The following is a 20,245-nucleotide window of genomic DNA, read 5'->3' on the forward strand; positions in this document are numbered from 1 at the left end:
TTTTAGCCAAAACACATGTATCACACTGAAAAAAGTTCAAAGATCTAGCTAGGTTTGGATAAAGAAGACGAAAATATCCCAAGGATGGATGCCCTAACCGACGATGCCAAAGCCAAGCCTGTCTGTCTGTCGGTCCTGGAGTTAGCATCATCGCAGCACTCTGTTGGGCAATCTCGTCCACGTAATACAGTCCGCCTCGCTCAGTGCCACGCCCAACTATCGTCCCCGTCTTGATATCCTGTAACATGCAAAAACGGGGCTGCATTAGTAACTTGCAGTGCAGTTCTTTGGTCACATGGCTAATGGATAACAACTTATGAGACAAAGACGGGAAAAAAAGACAATTAGAGAGACAGAGAGTTGGCGAAATATTGATTGTGCCTGCCCCCATTACTCTGGCTAGGTCCCCACTGGCGGTTTGGACATATGATTTCGTTGGTGGGGTAATGGATACAAAGTCTGAGGCCTCGAAGGAAATAGTGTCGGTGGCCCCACAATCAAAAATCCAGTGAGGATCCTTAGGGCCGGAGGTGGATATGGAGGAACAGGCGGAGGCTAAGGCATCGAAGGAGTTTTGACAGGGTATCATGGGCTGATGTGTGATGTTTTCGGAAGGTGTGGGTGTAATTTGAAGAGTTTTTGCAAGTTGGGGGTCAATTTTGTGAAGTGTAAGAGTTTGGGGCGGATTTTGTGAATACTTGGTTCGGTGGGGGTCGAATGGGAGTTTTACGGAAGATTTGGGGTCAATGTGAGGTAATCTTTTGGGGCGGGGGTCAATGTGGGATTTAGAGAAGTTTGGGGGTTGAAATTGGGAACAAATTATGGTAGTGGGGGGGTGTTCGAATTTAGTGGGTTTTGGCTCATTTGGGGCTTTTTGATCGAGCCCTAGCCGCCTCCCCCCTTCGTCTGTGGGAACCCTAGTCGCCTCCTCTCCACTTGTTCCGCCACTTCCGCTGGCGAGATAGCCGGCGAGGTCTCCATTTGGTGACTTATTACCTTCTGACCACGATCTTGCTATGGAGACGGAGGCGATTGGGGGCTTGTCCTCCTTTTTGATTTCTCCGTCGCTTCCAGCGATGCCGCTACCGCCGCTGCCACCCGTCGCATTGCCGGCGTAGGAGGCGTGGTCGAGAGCGACAGCGGCTGAGGCTCTACCGCCTCCCCTTCCGCCGCCGGGTCGACCTCCGTTTCTGGCTTGCCTCGCCTTCTTCATCTCATCCCACCATTCCGGGAACCCATGGATGTGGAAACACGTCTCTTTGGTGTGTTTCTTTCCTCCACAGTGATTGCATATTAACTTGCTCTTGTCTTCGTCTTTCTGATAATTAGGGTTTCTGGATGGATGGGGGTGATGTTGCGGCGTGGGTGCTCGGTTTCGATCATATACTGCGAGACCCATTCCGATTCCAAGTTCCTTCATTGCCGGGTTGAGCAATTTTTCATTTACGGACTCCCTTCTGACTAAACTGTACGCCTTCCTTGCGTTTGGAATAGGATCCATGTTTAGGATCTCCCTCTTGATCTTGCTATGTTGGTTGTCGTCGAGTGCCCACATGAATTGATATAATCGGTGTCTCTGTATATGTTGATTATACTTGTCGATGCTTGATGGGGTATCCATCGGATTTGGGTCCCTGGTATCGATAGATATCCAGAGATCTTGTAGTTTCTGCCATAGTTGTTCTAATGACAGATTTCCTTGCTTGATGCTGTATGCTTGCCTATGCAGGTCCGAAATCTGAAATTGATCGGCTCCGCTTCCATACGTTGTAGCCAGACTGTCCCATAAGTCGTAGGCTGTTTCGTACTGAGAAACCTCATTAACGAGGCTGTTTTCGATGTTGTTTATGATCCAATTAAAGCAGCAGTCGTCCCTTTGTTGCCATCGACTGTGGCTCGGATCTGTCGGAGGGGGAGGGTCTGGAACTCCAGTGATGTGAGATGCCAGGCCTTTCCCTCGTATCCCCCGACTCATCAGTTTCGCCCATAGTGGGTAGTTCTCACCGTTGAGCTTTTCGGCTAGGCGGACTTCGCCTAGTGATTCAGTGGATGAAGGCTGTTGGTTTTGGCTTTTCTGAGACAAGCTTAGTCTCATGAACTCAGCGAATTGTTCGGCTGAGAGAGTAATTGGTGGGTTGTTTTTCGGTGAATCTGACATGGTTGTTGGTTGTTTGTTTCAGGGTCTGCCGGTTTTGGCTTCTTGGTTCGAGATTGGTCCGAGACAGTGATGAGACTACTCTGAGTCTCACCCCTGCTTTGATACCATCTTAAAGCTAATCATCGAGAGTTATGGAGTAGTTCATAGTGTATGAGAAGATAGGCTAAAGGAGAAGAAGATTGTATTATTTCTGTGTATGTATGTCACGGTTTCTACCCCCTTAAGTAGGAGAGCAGTACAAAGTATTTTAGGTAAAGCATCAACCTATTCTAGGACAATGTAATGAATATTAATTCTCAATCAATTACAAATCTTTCTCCTATAATTGTGTATTTCATTTAAGGAATGTTTTGACAATAATGCCAAAATCAACAAATTTACAGACTCAGACATGGTGAAATGCACGATTGCTATCAGAAACCATTTGCGCAATGGCGATGTGACGCCGCGTTGCGTTTATTCAACTCCATGCCAAGCAAATGCGAGGTCGCCTGCGGCACTATGATATGTGGCTGCTTTTCCAGTGGCAATGTTAAACTGGCCAATCAGCTGTTCGATGAAATGCCTGTGAAGGATTTGGTGGCATGGAATATAATGATCAAGGGATATATTAAGAACAACAATATCAGAGCTTCCCGGCAGCTGTTTGATCAAATGCCTATCAAGGATGTTATCTCGTGGAATACAATGTTGTCTGGTTATGTGAAAAATGGGTCAATGGATGAGGCAACAAGAGTTTTTGATCGAATGCTGGTCAAAGATGTTGTCTCGTGGAACACGATAATATCTGGATATGTGCAGAATGGGTTAATGGATGAGGCTAGGAGAGATTTTAATCAAATGCCAATTAAGAATGTTGTCTCGTGGAACTTGATGGTGTCTGGGTATGTGCAAAATGGGTTAATCGACAAGGCTAGGAGAGTTTTTGATCGAATGCTAGTCAAGGATGTTTTCTCGTGGAACACAATGATGTCTGGTTATGTGAAAGATGGTTTAATGGATGAGGCCATGAGTGTTTTTGATCAAATGCCGGTGAAGAATGTTGTGTCATGGACCACATTGATGTCTGTTATGCGAAAAATGGGTTAATGGATGAGGCAAAAAGAGTTTTTGATCGAATGCCAGTCAAGGATGTTGTCTCGTGGAACACGATAATATCTGGATATGTGCAAAACGGGTTAATGGATGAGGCTAGGAGAGTTTTTGATCAAATGCCGGTCAAGGATATTTTGTTATTGAGGACAATGATGTCTGGTTATGCACATAATGGGTTAATGAACAAGGCTAGGAAAGTTTTTTATCAAATGCCACATAGAGATTGTATCACGTGGTCCTCTATTATAGCCGGGTACAATCAAAATGAAGATCACGAAGAGGCGTTGCTTATGTTTACTGAGGCAATGAATGATCGAGAAATGTTTAAGTGCATATGCATTTGCTAGTGTTATAAGTGTGTGGGCGGATATAGTTGCTTTTGAGCTTGGTAAGCAAATTCACGGGCATGTTATTAAAGGAGGATTCGCAAACTGCAATGTGGAAACCGCCCTTATTTCCATGTATTGCAAGTGTGGAAGCATCAATGAGGCATATGAGCTTTTCGAGAGGATTGAGGATAAGGATGTAATATCATGGACTACACTTATTGTTGGTTATGCAAGACATGGCTTAGGCCAAGAAGCTCTTCAACATTTTGAGTCAATGAAACTATCATCTGTAAAACCTAATGACATTACTATGGTAAATTTACATTGTATTTTATATTTGTTTTCTAAATACTTGTTTTGATCGAGTACTCACTTGTTTTGATGTAGGTTGGCGTTCTAATGGCTTGTAGTCATCGTGGCTTCGTAGAAAAAGGAAAACATTACTTCTATTCCATGACCAAAGATCATGGTATAGTGGCAAATCTAATGCACTATTCCTGCTTGATTGATCTTCTAGGTCGAGTTGGGCTTCTAGAAGAAGCTTACGACCTAATAAAAAGCATGCCTTTTGAGCCAAACGTGAAAATTTGGGGATCTCTCCTTGGTGCTAGCAAGACTCATGGAAATATAGAATTGGGAGAAAAAGCTGCTGAGATATTACTATATATTGATCCATGGAAATCTTCGGTGAATGTTCAACTTGCTCATATATATGGTGCTTCAGGTCGATGGGAAGATGCTGAGAGGATTGGATTAAAAAGGAGGGGTTTGGGTGTTGTAAAAACGATTGCGTATAGCTGGGTTAAAGTGTCAAACAACTCACAAATTTTTTGCTGGAGACTTCACTCATCCTGAGAGTGAAAGCATATGCTCTTTCTTGGAAGAGTTGTATGTTAGAATGAAAGAAAACGGATATGTTTCGTTGACTAAATTGTTCCGTGTAATGTGGAAGAAGAAGAAAAGCATCATTCAATCAAATATCATAGTGAAAGGTTAGCTGTTGCTTATGGGATTATGAAGACGCCAAGTGGAAGGCATGTTCGTGTTTTCAAGAACTTGCGCAGCTGTGAGGACTGCCACGTTGTGATGAAACTCATATCCAAGATCACGGGCAGATCGATCATCTTACGTGATAGTAATCGTTTTCACCACATTGAGGGTGGTGAATGTAATTGTGGAGACTATTGGTGAAATTTTCATATGCTTTGTTCCAAATTGGTTCAGCATCTACACACCGAAGTTACCGGGCATTCTTCTTGCTTATGGTCATAGAATGTAGTGTGTATAGAATTACAAGTTCGTTAACATGCTGTGTTTATGTATTTCACTTGCATAAAAGGAAGCAAATTGTACTAGAATTCAAAGAATGTGAAGGGAGAAGCTTTTACAGACTAAGTTGCTCAAGCTGTTGGATCGGCCATGATCTTTAAGTAGGTAGATTTTCAAATCAAATACTATCAAAAGATACGTTGAAGATTGAGAGAGATTTGGACGCGATCTGGGTGTGATTCAGATGCTCGAGGGCCCTATCAAGCTCCCCAGATTGATGAGCAAATCCCTGTCTCCTTCCGTGAAATTTGACGACGCTGCCCAGGACGAGGTTTGTTCAAACTTGCTCTATCTCTTTTGCTTTTGCGACTCACTTTACAGTTCGTGCAATTGTTATTTGAGCACTGCGCGTCGGCACAGTTGTATGATTTTTATGAAATTAAGAGAGCTCGTAAGTTGGATTCCTACAAGTGTTTTATGCTCATCAATTACTTTTGGCCACAGGTTTCCATGGGATAATGATAAGTATCTCAACCCCTTTCTACAAGATGATCTCCTATTATACGGTTTTGATGAAGATGATGATGTAGTTGGAGCAATTTTGAATGCGTTAAAATGTTCTTTCAATAAAGTAGACTCTAGGACAAGTCTTTTTTCAAGAAGAGCAGTATGATGCAGTTATAGAATATAAGACATGGAGGCTAAGAAAATTATATTTTGGTTTTTATTTATTTCCTAGTTAATAGAATTAGTAGAAAGAAAAATATTAGGAGTAATTGTTTTTCCTTCTACCAAATTAGGTTTTCTTATTTTGCTTATTTTCCTTTTAGTTTATTTTCCATAAATTTAGGATTTTCCTTTGCCTATAAAGGCCTCATTATTGATCTTAAAAGACAGACTTTGAATATATAATTTTACATTGAGTTTTTATACTCCGAAGTTCTCAATTAGTTGAGTTCTTTATTACCAATTCAGTCATTCTCCATACGTTTGTGCATTATTTTATGTTTAGTCTTTATATATCTTGTATTTAAATTTCTAATCCATAATTAATAGCTTGACGACATCACCAAATATTTTAAGTGCAACAATATACTCCCTCCGTTCCAACTAAGTTGGTACAAAACTTTTGGGCACGGAGATTAATAAATTGTGTTGAATAAATTAAATAAAAGTAAAATAAAATAGGAAATAGAAAAAAGTATGAGAGATAAAGAGAGAGTAAAGTACATGTAACATGATGAATAAAGTAAGAGTGATTGGATGTTTTGTTTTTTGTCAAAAAAGAGAAATGACTCAACTTTATTGAGATGTCTCACAAAGAAATACTGTACGACTCAACTTAGTTGGGATAGAGTGAGTATAATAGATACTACGGATTTGACACCTTAACTTATAAATTAATTTATAAGGACATGTTCACACGACATCCTTTTGTGGAATGTGAAACCCACTTTTTTGTATTAGTTTTATAATAAAATGCGAGTGAAGTGAGTTAATGGAATATGAGACCTACTTACCATTTATGGTCAAAATGAAGTGCGATAATTATTGGGTGGGACGGACCGAAATGGAAAAGAGTGACAATTATTGTGGGACAGAGGGAGTACTTTATTCTCTCTTCATCTCTCTGCATTTTTCATTTCCTACTTTATTTTTCCTTTACTTAACTCACTTAACACAATTTTTTTTAAATCCCGTGCCGAAAAGAAACGCATCCACTAAGAGAGTACAATATGTCTCCACACATACATACAGAGAACACCTACACTCATATCTAGCCCTTCACATTTGAATCTACCTTCTCAAAAACACACACGCACATGTAAGCATCTCGAATAATCGTATCCGAACTCTACTATAGTTATACTCCCTCCGTCCCGCACTACTCGCACCTTTCCTTTTGGGCACGGAGATTAAGGAATGAGTGATAGACAAAGTCAACAATTACGGCTGTAGGTATAAATTGTTACTAAAAATGAAAAGAGTGCAAATAACTTGGGACGCCCAGAAAGGAAATAAGTGCAAGTAGTGCGGGACGGAGGGAGTACTATATATCTAGTATTGTGTTGTTATTTATACAGAATGAATATTCTTGGTATGGTGTAATTGGTGAAAGAGGTGTTATTTCATTATTGATCCTATTTAATTTCACTAATATTTTAAAAATGTTATTCTCGTCTTACCATTGTCCCTAACGACTAGCGGTCAGGCTTATTACTACTTCCTCCGTCCCACAAGAATATGCACTTTTTTCTTTTTAATCCGTCACACAAGAATGTGTACTTTCTAATTTTGAAAAGTCTTTTCTCTTTAACGAGATGAGACTCATTCTCCACTAATAATACTTTAATTACTTTTTCTCTGTACATCTCTTTTACTTTACTAATTTTATATTAAAATTCGTGCCGAACCCAAAATGTATATTCATTGAGTACGGAAGGAATATTATCTTGTTTGATTATGTCCTTTACTTAAAATATTTGGCCCGTATAATATATCCCGATCCATCTATTTTTTGTTAAGACTAAAATGTGTAGAAAGAGAGAAAGATAGTGTAAAGTAATAGAGAAAATAAAATAAAAAAGATAAAATAAAAGAAATAAGTAAGTTAATTATTGCTAAAAAGAGTAACAAAGTTGAGACATCCTAAAATCCTAAAAAGAAATAATGTCTCACCCTACCTATAGGGGGCAAAGGAAGTGATTAAAATCAAATCATCACAAACTACTTAATTTTCCCAAAATTTCCAAAACTAGCTTAGATCCAAATATTTGACCTATGGAAAATGATTTTTAGACATAATGGCATTGCCATAATGTGATCTAATTAGTAATTTTGCATTACATTTTTTTTATATTTAAATTTATATTTTGCACGTGTACCTTATTACTCTTTGACCATGTTTAAGTTGACAAGGAAAATAATTCCTGGGAAAATGATTCCGGGGGAATATGGAAATAATGTCTCACCCTACCTATAGGGGGGCAAAGGAAGTGATTAAAATCAAATCATCACACACTACTTAATTTTCCCAAAAATGGTAGTTAAAATAGAGTTAGTGGATAGTGAGACCTACAATATTAAATTGATATAACTTTCCAAAAATGGAATGCACATATTTTTATGAGCCGGACAAAAATGGAAATTGCACATATTTTTATGGGACGGAGGGAGTATTATTTTTATTTATAAAAAAAATAATATAAAATTTTTAATAAATTATTAATTACAATTGATAATAATTATATTAGTATATTTATTAATTAAATATGGATTATCCATCATAATATATAATAATATAATTGTAATTATATTTACAGGGAGTATTATAATTATAAATGATTATAATAATAAATATGATTATTATAATTATAGGTGTAATATTTATGGATAATATAATTGAATAAATTTAGAATTTGAAATTTCACTATGGCTTTATTGATTAATTATAATTTATAATATTATTTTTATTATTTATTACTCCATCCGTCCCAAAAAAATATGCACTTTGGGGTCGGCATGAGTTTTAATGTAAAATTGGTAAAGTAAGAGAGATGTAGAGAGAAAAAAGTAATTAAAGTATTGTTAGTGGAGAATGGGTCCCACCTCATTAGAGATAAAAGAGTTTTCAAAATTATAAAGTGTATATTCTTGTGGGACAGACTAAAAAGGAAAGAGTGCATATTCTTGTGGGACGGAGGGAGTATTAGATAATTTATATTATATAATTATATTTTAATTATTTAATAAATTATTAATTATTATTAAATAAAATATTTATAAATATTATAATAATATAGTTATAATTATGTTAATATTGATTATAGTTATTTATTATATCGTAATTCAGTATGGTTTATAATTTTAAATTATTTTTAATGCATTGTAATTATTAATAATAATAATAATAATAATAATAATAATAATAATAATAATAATAATAATAATAAAATTATACTCATATTGCATTAAATATGTAAAAATCCTAAAACTAGGAAAAAGAATACCTAAAAAAAGTTAGGAATCAGAATCCTGGAAAGTTGTACTAACTTTCCTTGTCTCGGGATTCTGATTACTTTCCCAGTTTTATTAAAAACCGAAACAAACACAGGATTTTACAATTTAAGGAATCAGATTACTTTCCCAGATAGAATCTCGGCAACCAAACATGACCTTTATGTAATCTACCCTTTATGTAACGCTCATTTTGTATCAGGATTCTGATTACTTTCCCAGTTTAATTAAAAATCGAAACAAACACAGGATTTTACAATTTAAGGAATCAGATTACTTTCTCAGATAGAATCTCGGCAACCAAACATGGCCTTTATGTAATCTACCCTTTATGTAACGCTCATTTTGTCTCGGGATTCTGATTACTTTCCCAGTTTAATTAAAAACCGAAACAAACACAGGATTTTACAATTTAAGGAATCAGATTACTTTCCCAGATAGAATCTCGACAACCAAACATGGCCTTTATGTCTACCCTTTTGTAACTCTCATTTTGTGGAATTGTAGTATATAGGAGTATTAATTATTCCAACATCTTAAACAAGGATGACTTTGATTATGGAATATTATATGTGAGAGATATCGACGTAAATTATAAAATTATATGTGAGAGGGTGGGACCTACATTTGACCCACACATTGATTTATCACTTTATTTCCGTAAAATCCACATAAAATATCTTCTTATGTGCTTAAAAATTGGAGTAGTAAAAGAATGAAAAGCATTAGAAAAGGTTTATTAATTTCATCAATTTATTTTAAAATAAAAAATAACGAAAATATACAATTTTAAAAATACTAAAATTTTTAATGCTTTAATAAAATTATAGAAATATACTATTTCATTCATCCCAACTAGGTTGAGTCATATCTTTTAGGCACAGAGATTAAGAAATTGTGTTAAAAAATAGGAGAAAGGAATAAAGTAGGAAACATAAAAAGAGAGTAAAGTGGATACTGAAATGAGAATTATTGAATGTTTTGTTTTTTTGCTAAAAAAGGAAATAACTCAACTTTGTTGGGACATTCAAAATAGGAATAAGACTCAACTTAGTTGTGATCGGATGGAGTACTATAATATAATATTCTTTTTGTATGGAGTGTTCATTTTTGTCTATCCACTATTATAAATAGTACTAGTAATGTTTTGATTTGTGGGAATTTCTTTAAAAATTTACTTTTTTTCTCATTTACTTTATCCATTAATCCGTTAATTTTTGGAACATTACATCGAACGTCTATTAAAAAAATAATCACATTTTTTAACCCGTCTGTATAGTATTTTAAACCTATAAAATAAAAATAAAAAATCTTTTTTTCTTTCTAATTATTAGAGTTCTTAGCTTCATTCACTATAACATGCAACAAATTAAAATTTTGATGTACGATATATTGACATTAATCGAGCTTACGATTTTGATTTAAAGAATTTTGTAATTCTAATTTTAATTTATCTTCCAAATAATACTTCCTCGGTCACGAAAAATAGGACACATTGTGAATGACACGGGTTTTAATGTGAAATTAGTAAAGTAAGAGAGAATGGAAAAAAGTAAAAAAGAAATAGTGTTAGTGGAATGTGGGGTCCATATTAATAGTAAGAGAGAATGGAAAAAAGTAAGAGAGAAGTTGTTGAAAACTTTCCTTTTTTTAAATGTGCTCTACTTTTCGTGTACAACCAAAATGACAAATGTGCTCTATTTTTCATGGACGGAGGGAGTACTATTTTTTTAATTCTTAATTTTTTGAACAGTCAGACAAACCTTAATAAAAAATCACATGTTCTTATTAATATTTAATATTTTATCTTTTTAAACTATAAAAGATTGGAATTCTTAGCTCAATATATCCTACTTATTTAGTACTACCTCCGTCCCCTAAAATTCGTCCCGATTTCACCGGGCACGGGTTTTAAGAAGTGGTTTGACTTTGTATTAAATGAAGGAGTGTAGTGGAGTTTGAGTCCCACATGGATGTTAATTAAAGTTTTTTCATCCAATTTTTTTTGTGATTAACATGTATTCTTAACAAATTGGTTGTAATTAAAAATTTTATGCGAAGATGACTACAAAATTGATTAACTACAGTGGTTGAAAAGTGCAAAAAAAATTCAATGTATGAGTACACAACATAAAAACTGCCTCTGCATTTTCAAATTTAGGGGCTATCACCCTAAGCCATACATTTTGAGAGGGAATTCCCCAACTACCTACTACACGTAGGAGGGAAATCAATTGAACTAATGGAGGGAACCCCATTTCATACACACAACAATGGAGGGAAATTTAAGCTAAACCTATCTATAAAAGGACTAGCTCTAACTACAACATGAGATTTTTAGAACTAGTGCCCTCAGAAAAATTTCATCACTGGGCTATGGAGGAGGAGCCTGCTGGAAGAGACTCACGCATAATACCAAGCACCACAAAAAATCTGCTAGCTCAAAGTCTGCTGCAATCGAGCCAGGCATGAGAAGTGCCATATGGAGCTATTCAAAAGGCAGCAACAGAGTTTGGAGCATGCAGGAAGACAACCCAGAGAATATGGGCAGAAGCAAAACTCCAAATTCAGAGTGGAGTACCTGTCAACATAAGAGGCAGAGTTAAGAGATCTGTCAGTTCTTGAGAGATCTAACATCCGTAAGCTTGCTTTTAAACTTGATGTAAGCAAGAGCACAGTTGGTAGGTTTGTGAAAGAACATCATCTCAGGCCACAAACAAATGTCATAAAGCCTCTACTTACTGCCTCAAACAAAGTTGCCAGAATGAGATGAGGTCTAAGTCATATTCAACCACTCATAGTCAATGGTATGCTGAAATATCACACAATGCACAATGTAGTGCACATAGACGAAAAATGGTTTTACATGACTAAGACTTCAGATAGATACTACCTGCTGCCAGATGAGATTGAGCCATATAGATCATGTAAGTCAAAGCGGTTCATCACAAAGGTGATGTTTATGTGTGTTGTGTGTAGACCACATTTTGCAGAAAATGGAGAAGTGCTTTTTGATGTAAAACTAGGCATTTTTCCATTCACAACTATGGAGTCAGCAAAGAGGAGATCCAAGAACAGATCAGGAGGGACTATGGAGACAAAGCCCATTCAATCAGTGAACAAGGAAGTGATGAGAGAATGCCTAATTCAGAAGGTACACTTTTTGTTTTCCTTATGTATACAATCACATAGTAACAGATCATATATGTGTAGATCATACCAGCAATCAAGGCAAAATGGCCAGAGAATATAAGCAAAGAGATATTCATTCAACAAGACAATGCCAAGCCTCATATACACCACAATGATGCTGACTTTCTGTCAGTTGCTTCCACAGATGGGTTCAAGTTCCATATCAGGTGCCAACCACCACAATCCCCAGATTGCAATGTGTTGGATTTGGGATATTTCAGAGCAATCCAATCTCTACAGGATGATAAAGTGGCTAAGGGAGTGGATGACTTGTTGAGGAATGTGCATAGCTCCTTTGATGAGCTTAGCCCATACACATTCAACAATGTTTTCCTTACTCTACAAGGTTGTCTAACTGAGATACTTAAGGTGCAAGGGGGAAATGGCTACAAAACTCCACACATGAATAAATAGAGGTTAACAAGGATGGGGACACTGCCAGATGCATTAGAGGTTGAAGAAGGAATTGTGAAGGCTGTTGTGGCATACCTCCAACAGCCAGAACATGATGTAAGTACAAATTATGACATCTCAGGTGTCACATAAGCTGTTGGCTTCTAGTTCAGCATGTAGGAATCATACTTTTTGTCAGTTGGTTATGTAAGCCTCAGAATTAGGTGTGGTTTATGCTATTCAACTGTTTTTTTGTCATTTTGTAAAGCCTCCAAACCTGTGTAGGGGTGTCTTCTAAAATCCTAATCCCTCAGAAAAATTTCATCATAGGGCAGCCTCCAAACTTGTATAGGGGTGGCTTCAAAGGGTGCCTATCTTACATAACAGCCTCCTAACCATGTACAAGGGTGACTTGTAATGTGAAAGTATTTCCATCATGAATTTGTATGGTTTTTAAAGCCTAATCCCTCAGATAGCATGTTTAAATCATGGACAAATAAGCCTCCTAACCTAAGAACAGGGGTGGCTTATTAATAAGAACAACTCAGCAACAAGCAATACAAACATAATCATCACAGGGAACACACCAGTATCAGCAAACCATACAAAATCATCACAGGGAATACATCAGACACATCAAACCATACAAAAGCCTCACAGAGAACAAGTCAATATGAGCAACACAAGCATCATAAGCATTTATCACAACCACAACAGCAAGATAAAACAACAACCAAAGCCTCCAATCCCACATCAGCCAAACCCATCCACACCCACAGAGTACAGATCAACAACAACCGTGGCATCCAACCCCACAGCCTCCAAACCGATCCACACCCACAGCCTCCAGTGTAAACAACAACCAGAAACCATAAATCAACACAAACCCCCCAGCCTCCAAACCCATCAACACCCATAGCCTCCAGATTAAACAACCACCAGAAACCCTAAATCAACTCAAACCCCCCAGCCTCCAAACCCATCTACACCCACAGGTTCCAGATTAAACACCCACCACATACCCTAAATCAATCTAAACCCTCAGCCTCCAAACCCATCCACACCCACAGGCTCCAACCCACGAACAACCACAACCTCCAAACACAAATCATCTAAACTCGAAAGATAGGAATTTGAGGGACAACATACTTAGATTAGATCCAAAATCCCAGGCAGCAAGATCACAAATATTTCCCTCTCGGCAGCCGAATACACGATGGGGGGAAGTTTGAGGTAAGTTGACAGAGTTGGATGGTGGTGGTGGACCGTAGTAGGGTGGCTGATGGTGGTGGTGGACTGTAGTATGGGCTTTCAGAGCCAAAGTACTCAAACATCTCAGATGGGGGGAGGTTTTCAGGTTTCGTTTCAAAGACAACGGTGTCGGTAAAGGTTCCGACATGATAGGGGGTGACGATGGGGGGTATGACGGCCATAGATGCTCTGGCGTGTCTGGAACGGCGAGGTCGTCCAGATCGTCGGACGACAAACAAGGCCAGGAGTCGGGATCTCCAGCCATCCCACAAAATTAGGGTTTCTGTGTGAATATTGGACGGAGGCGAAAGGGCGACAAAATTAGAGTTTTCGGTCGGTGATATATGAGGTTGATGGTGGCTGAAATCAAATCGTGGAAGGAGGAGTTGCTCCACGACCTAGGGTTTCAGTGGAGTGAAGGAGGCGGTGGGTTGATGGGGGGATGGATTTTGCCCATTTAAATGAGGGAGGCGATGGAGGAAGGGGAGGCATTTAATGGAGAAGGTGGGTGGGTGGTTGAATGGCATTGATGGAGGCGGTGGGTGGTTGAATGGCATTGAAAGAGGCGGTGGGTGGTTGCACAACATTGAAGGAAGCGGTGGGTGTGTGGAGGGAGACGAAAGGATGGAGTAGCATTGAAGGAGGTGGTGGGTGTGTGGAGGGAGGCGAAAGGATGGAGTGAATAGGCATTGACCGATTGAGAATGAGATGGGGTCAAAGTGTAAATACCATGAATGTGGAGGGGTATTTTCAATGTCCATTTTTAGTAAGTTTGAAGTGGGACAAATTTTCAGGGACGGACCGAAATGGTAAACTAGGACAAATTTTCAGGGACGGAGGTAGTAATTGAGTTTATGCTTCGATTTTTTGGGAATTTCATAATTTTAATTTTAATTCTTTACTTTGAAAACAAAAAAAATTAAACACATGTTTTTCACTCGTCTATTTCATTTTTTTAAAGTTATAAAGCTAATATTTACTTTTTTGTTTTCTAGATATTAGAGTTCCTATCTGAATTAACTATGCGACAAATTAAAACTAAAGTATTATATTAACTAGTATCACGCCGGTGCTATATACAAATTAATATATTTTTAAGACATTAATTTTCAATTTTAAATAATTAAACAAATTAGAATCAATATTAACGATGAACAATAAGAGTAACAATTTTAGTTATATGAGAATAAAAAATCTATACAAATCAATATTGAAGCATAATAAATTTGAAACAAATTATATAATATAATGTTTAAACATTAAATCATGGAGTAGGAAGATAAAAATCTATCACAATAAAGAATTAAATACAATGGATAATTACTTATCATTTTTCAATAATCAATATGTATTAAAACGATCATCCGTAGAGCAAAGCATAAGATGTATGAGATCCATGAAAGTACACAATCGAAGAATTAACATCACAAAATTTTGTGGAGGCTACCCTAGCCATCCAAATCAAGAAGATAAAGCTATAGTGACTACAAACTAACATCAATCAAAGTGACAAATAGAGAATAAAAGTATTTATTTACCTGAGAATGGGAGAGTGAGGTGAATATGAATATATATAGCAAAAATGATTCTATGAATGTAACCAAAAGAAGCGTCAATAAGAAGCAAATCCAAAACTCAACCTGTTAATTTCACCAAAATCAAATATAAATATTGTAGTAATTGTATACTATCAAATTAAAGAAAAGAATATTAATTAGAAAGAGAATTAGAAGTACCCCATAGCCAAACTTGAGGAAAACACCGAGTGGAGGAAGAAGAATAGCCACGATAATGTCGATGAAAGTTATTGTTCCCATTTTTCTTTTCTCTCTTTTTTTTTAATTTCCAAGAAAAAGAAAATAGAAATGTAGAAACGTTTAGAAGAGAAATTGAAACAAATTATCTTTGCTAACCTCCCACTCACTCACGTATATATGAAACATGGGAAACTAATCTCCACTGATAAGAAGAAACGTGGGAAACCAACTAAGTAGGATTATATATTTATTAGAATTAATTTCTGAATTTTATATTAATTCATTTACATCCCTCAGCATAAAATGATTATTCAAAACTTCCCAAAACTCCCCTTTTATATATTGTATAGATATTATATATTAATACTAATATTAATTGAGTTGACCGTTCTAATTTTAATAATTTTATAATTTTGATTTTAATTATTGACTTTCATTTTTTTTTCTTTTTTTTTTGTTTTTGGAATGTTATGTCGAACCTTAATAAAAATATAATCACATGGTGTTAATTCATATCTTTAATTTTTTAAAGCTATATTGTTAATATTTTATTTGTTGTTTTAAAATTATTAAAGTTTTAAGCTCAATTGACAATTAGATATAATATGCAACAAATTAAAATTTCATATAGGATATATTGATACTAAATAAGTTTATGATTTTAATTTTAAAAATTTCATAATTTTAATATAAATTCTTTATCATTTAATATATTAATTTCAATAAATGAAACGATACAATTAAACCTTAATGAAAAGATTCTCACATGTTGATAAATTATCTATTCAATATTTTAAGGTAATATATTTAATATTCTATTTTTTATTAATAAAATATTAAAATTCTTAACTGAATCTTGTATATGATCTAGTAACAAATTAAAAATTGATACTTCATATATAATTTAATTATATTAATTGAGTTTACGCTTTTCGTTATAAAAATTTCAAATTTTTTATTTTAGTTTTTTACTTTTTAAAATTTTATTTTCTTTTAATTCTTAATATTTAGAATCGTACGTAGTAGGGCTGACAATTTTTGATACGACACGATAACACGACACGGACCGGCACGAAATTAACACGACACGAACACGCACGTTCAGAATTTGGGTCCTTATAGGGTCGACCCAATAATAACACGAAGATAACGGGTCGGGTCGGGTCGGGTTTGGGTTATACGTTTAAGAAAAAAAATTATTTTTATTAATTAAAAAATTATTAAACTTACTATACTTTAATTTTATTAATTAAAAAATATTAATTAAAAATTTTTAATTATTTAATTTTATTATATAGATTTAATATTACTATACTTTAATTTTATTATTTTGATTAAGAAAATAATTATTTTAATTTGGTAATTTTTTATTTTATCGTGTAATATCATGTTTAAATCGTATAATAACATCATGTTTTAGTCCTTATCGTGTCGTGTTAAACTAACTTACTATCATTAATAGAGAGTTGACTTTTTTTCTGGATACACGATAACACGCACGAACCCGTTGGGTTGGGACACGATAAGAACCCGATGATTTCGGGTTGGGTTGGGCTGGGACACGATTAGATTGGGTCGATAATGGGTTGACACGATAACGACCCAACCCGCACGATTTGACAGCCCTAGTACGTAGAACCTCAATAAAAACAGTAATTAGTTAATTACATATTTTTAACTAGCCTATTTAATATTTTAACGTTATATAATTAATTTTTTTTCTTTCCAAACTATTCACTATATCAAGAAGGGAGGAATTAAGATAGTAGTATTTGATAGTATTTCTCTAGTTTATTGTGTATATTATATGAAAGAGTATAATTTGATATGAGTTGACTTTTGATATGAATTTAGTAAAAGTAGTGTAGTAATTTTTTATTGATGTATATTTAGATAAAAGATATTAGTAATTAATATGAGTTGTCTTTCTTTTTATAATAAATTGATTCATATATATTTATTCAATTTTTTTATTTAATATAAGGGTATATTAGTCCATATTTAAATTAAGTTTATGGCAAAGAGATGTATGGGCATTATGACATACAAACATTATGTCTCTAAATCATTACCCCTTAACTTATTACTATAGATTTGTGGAACTTATTACTGCTCCCTCCGTCCTACTTTAGGTGACATATTTTCTCTTTTTAAATGATACATATCTAAATATAGAAATATCACTCTTTCTACTTTTTCTCTCTCTACTTAACTAATAAAATAGCACTATAAAATTTCGTGACGAAAAGAAAATGCCCCACTTAGAATAGGATGAATGGAGCATTACAGATCTACATCGTTATATATTTAAAATCGATAATGAGATTATTCTTCGACAAGTTTATTATATGGCAACCTATCTAAAGTATTATCTTTAGGCGTGTTGAATATATTGATATTATTAGTATTATTTTTTACTCCCCCTGTTCACCAATAAACTCTTCATTTTGTCATTTTTGTTCGTCCACCAATAAACTTCCCTTTATTTTTTTACCACTTTTGGTAATAGACCACATATTCCACTAACTTTATCTCACGCACATTTAATTATAAAACTAATATAACTCACATTCCATTAACTTTTTCAACTCAATTTCTACTACATTTCGTGTCGGGACAAAACTCCCCAGTATTGGTGGAAAGAGGAGTACGATTTAAGCAACGGGGAGTTTAAATTGTGATGGGACTACATATTTATTGCATGGAGGGAGGTAGGTTGGTTAGTTAGGCCATCCGCAACGCTGTCACTTATCCGTCCCTTAAATTACTATTCACAGGCCCCACTGTACTTTTTTACTCCATCTCTTAACCAAGGGACGGAACCTGCAACCCTCTGTCCCTTAACCGTCCCTTAAATTACTATTCATTCAATTTCATTTTTTATTTTTATTTCCAACCAAATTCAATTAATAAAAACACACTTCATTAAATAAAATAAACTTACAACATTAAAATTCGTTAAAAAGTATAATTTAATAATTTCCTAAAAAAATTAAAAATACATAATTTAATAATCTCCTCCTCCAAATTTTGCCCAAATGTGCTCCATTAGATCATCTTGGAGTTGGGCGTGGGCGGAAGAGTCACGAGTCCTTGCTCATATGGATCCATTAGATCAATTAAATTTGGAGGAAGAATAAAAGAGATGATTTGAGATGAAAATTGGAGAGGAAAGAGAGATGATTTGAGAGGTTTAGATGTGTGTTTGTGTGTGAAATGAGGATGAAATAGCAGTATTTATAGAGTATAAAAAATAAAAAATAAAAAGAAAACGGTTGAAAATGGTAATATTACAACTTTCGAATTTTTAATTAATTTTTTATTATTAAATTCGATTTTTTTAAAAAAAAAGAATTATTGCGTCAGCGTGATGAAACCCACTCGCGGGCGGGCGAGTGGGTGTCACGCATGGCCTGGGAGCGCGCCACGTAGCGGGAGCGCGTGGCGAGCCGTCTCGCGCCGCGTCTAGGCGTGCAGGCGATCCGGCGGGATGGTGACGGGACGAGACGCTGCAACGCGTCCCGCCACCATTCCGTCAAGGAGGAACGAAATTCGGGCCACCCGCGTAACGCGTTGCGGGTGGCCTTAGACAGTTGGGAGTAATAAATATATTTGGCGAACCTTTTAGTACTCCCTCCGTCCCGGACTACTTGCACTTATTTCCTTTCTGGGCGTCCCAAGTTATTTGCACTCTTTCCATTTTTAGTAAAAATTATCACCTACAGCCGCAATTGTTGACTTTGCTATACACTCATTCCTTAATCTCCGTGCCGAAAAGGAAATGTGCGAGTAGTCCGGGACGCAGTGAGTATTTAATTAAGGTTTCATCACATTTCAACACAAGCAAAAGGCAAAGACGATTACTACCATCTTCGATTACTGCCATATTCACCGGTGCAGCGACGCCACCCTCTAGATCCGCCATTCTCCTACAAGGTGACTCATTACATTGAGCATCTTCTTTTTTTTGTAGTGTATCTCTGTGTTTTCATGGGAATATGTTTTTGTTTTTCGATATTTCTTGGTGTTTTACTCGATGGCTGGCGTTCTAGTTTGAATATAGTACCCGCGTATTTTGTTTTTACCTTTTTGGGGTGTCCACCAAAATTAGACCATTTCTAAAATTTGAAATTTTTTATACAAATACTAACCCTACACATCATTCTAAATGTGGACCCCACAGTCCACTACCACTATTTACATCACTTCCCTCTTTTTTACTTAACAGTTATGCATTAAAATCCGTGTCATGTATAATTTTGTTTATTTTTTGTGGTAGCAATTATTTTTTTGCATAATGATTTACAAGGATTTAGGCATAAATTTAATTTTGTAATTACCACTGTACTTTGCTAGTGTGAAATGAAGATGACAGCAAAATCCGAAATAGGGGAAGACTTGTTTCTATATCCACCATCAGAAATCACATGATATCCTTTCACGGCTCGATGTTCGTACTGCTATGAGGGGCAACTGTGTTTGTAAGCCATGGCTCGATCTGCTCACTACCCCCGAGTTTGTCAAGTCCCGTCTTTCTACATCGGTCTCATGTCTCATTATAACTGAGCGTGTGTTCGATATAACTGATGAGGGTTGCATGAATTTAAATTCAGAGACGCATGATGGTTGGGCGAATTTTTGATGGTAGTAAATGCAGGTAATAAATATAGATCACGACACAAGGAATTACGTGGTTCGATTTACTGAGGTAAATCTACGTCCACGGGAAGAAAGGAGGGCAAGATTGTATTGCTTGATCTGGTTTACCAGCTTACAAATACAGA

At 35.7% G+C, this 20,245-nt stretch overlaps 1 long non-coding RNA gene and 1 pseudogene across 1 annotated transcript; one reads left to right on the top strand and one right to left on the bottom strand.

The window, feature by feature from the left end:
- The first annotated feature begins 2,156 nt into the window (after positions 1 to 2,156).
- On the top strand, positions 2,157 to 5,405 carry LOC121781552 (annotated as a pseudogene).
- Positions 5,406 to 10,986: 5,581 nt separating this feature from the next.
- On the bottom strand, positions 10,987 to 14,307 carry LOC121781872. The gene is made up of 2 exons (XR_006046200.1): positions 13,603 to 14,307; positions 10,987 to 11,449 (listed from the first exon to the last, which is right to left on the bottom strand). It is a non-coding gene; the product is annotated as an uncharacterized LOC121781872 (long non-coding RNA).
- Between the last annotated feature and the right edge of the window lie 5,938 nt (positions 14,308 to 20,245).

Source organism: Salvia splendens, chromosome 20 (assembly GCF_004379255.2).
Source record: "Salvia splendens isolate huo1 chromosome 20, SspV2, whole genome shotgun sequence".
Lineage (NCBI taxonomy): Eukaryota > Viridiplantae > Streptophyta > Magnoliopsida > Lamiales > Lamiaceae > Salvia > Salvia splendens.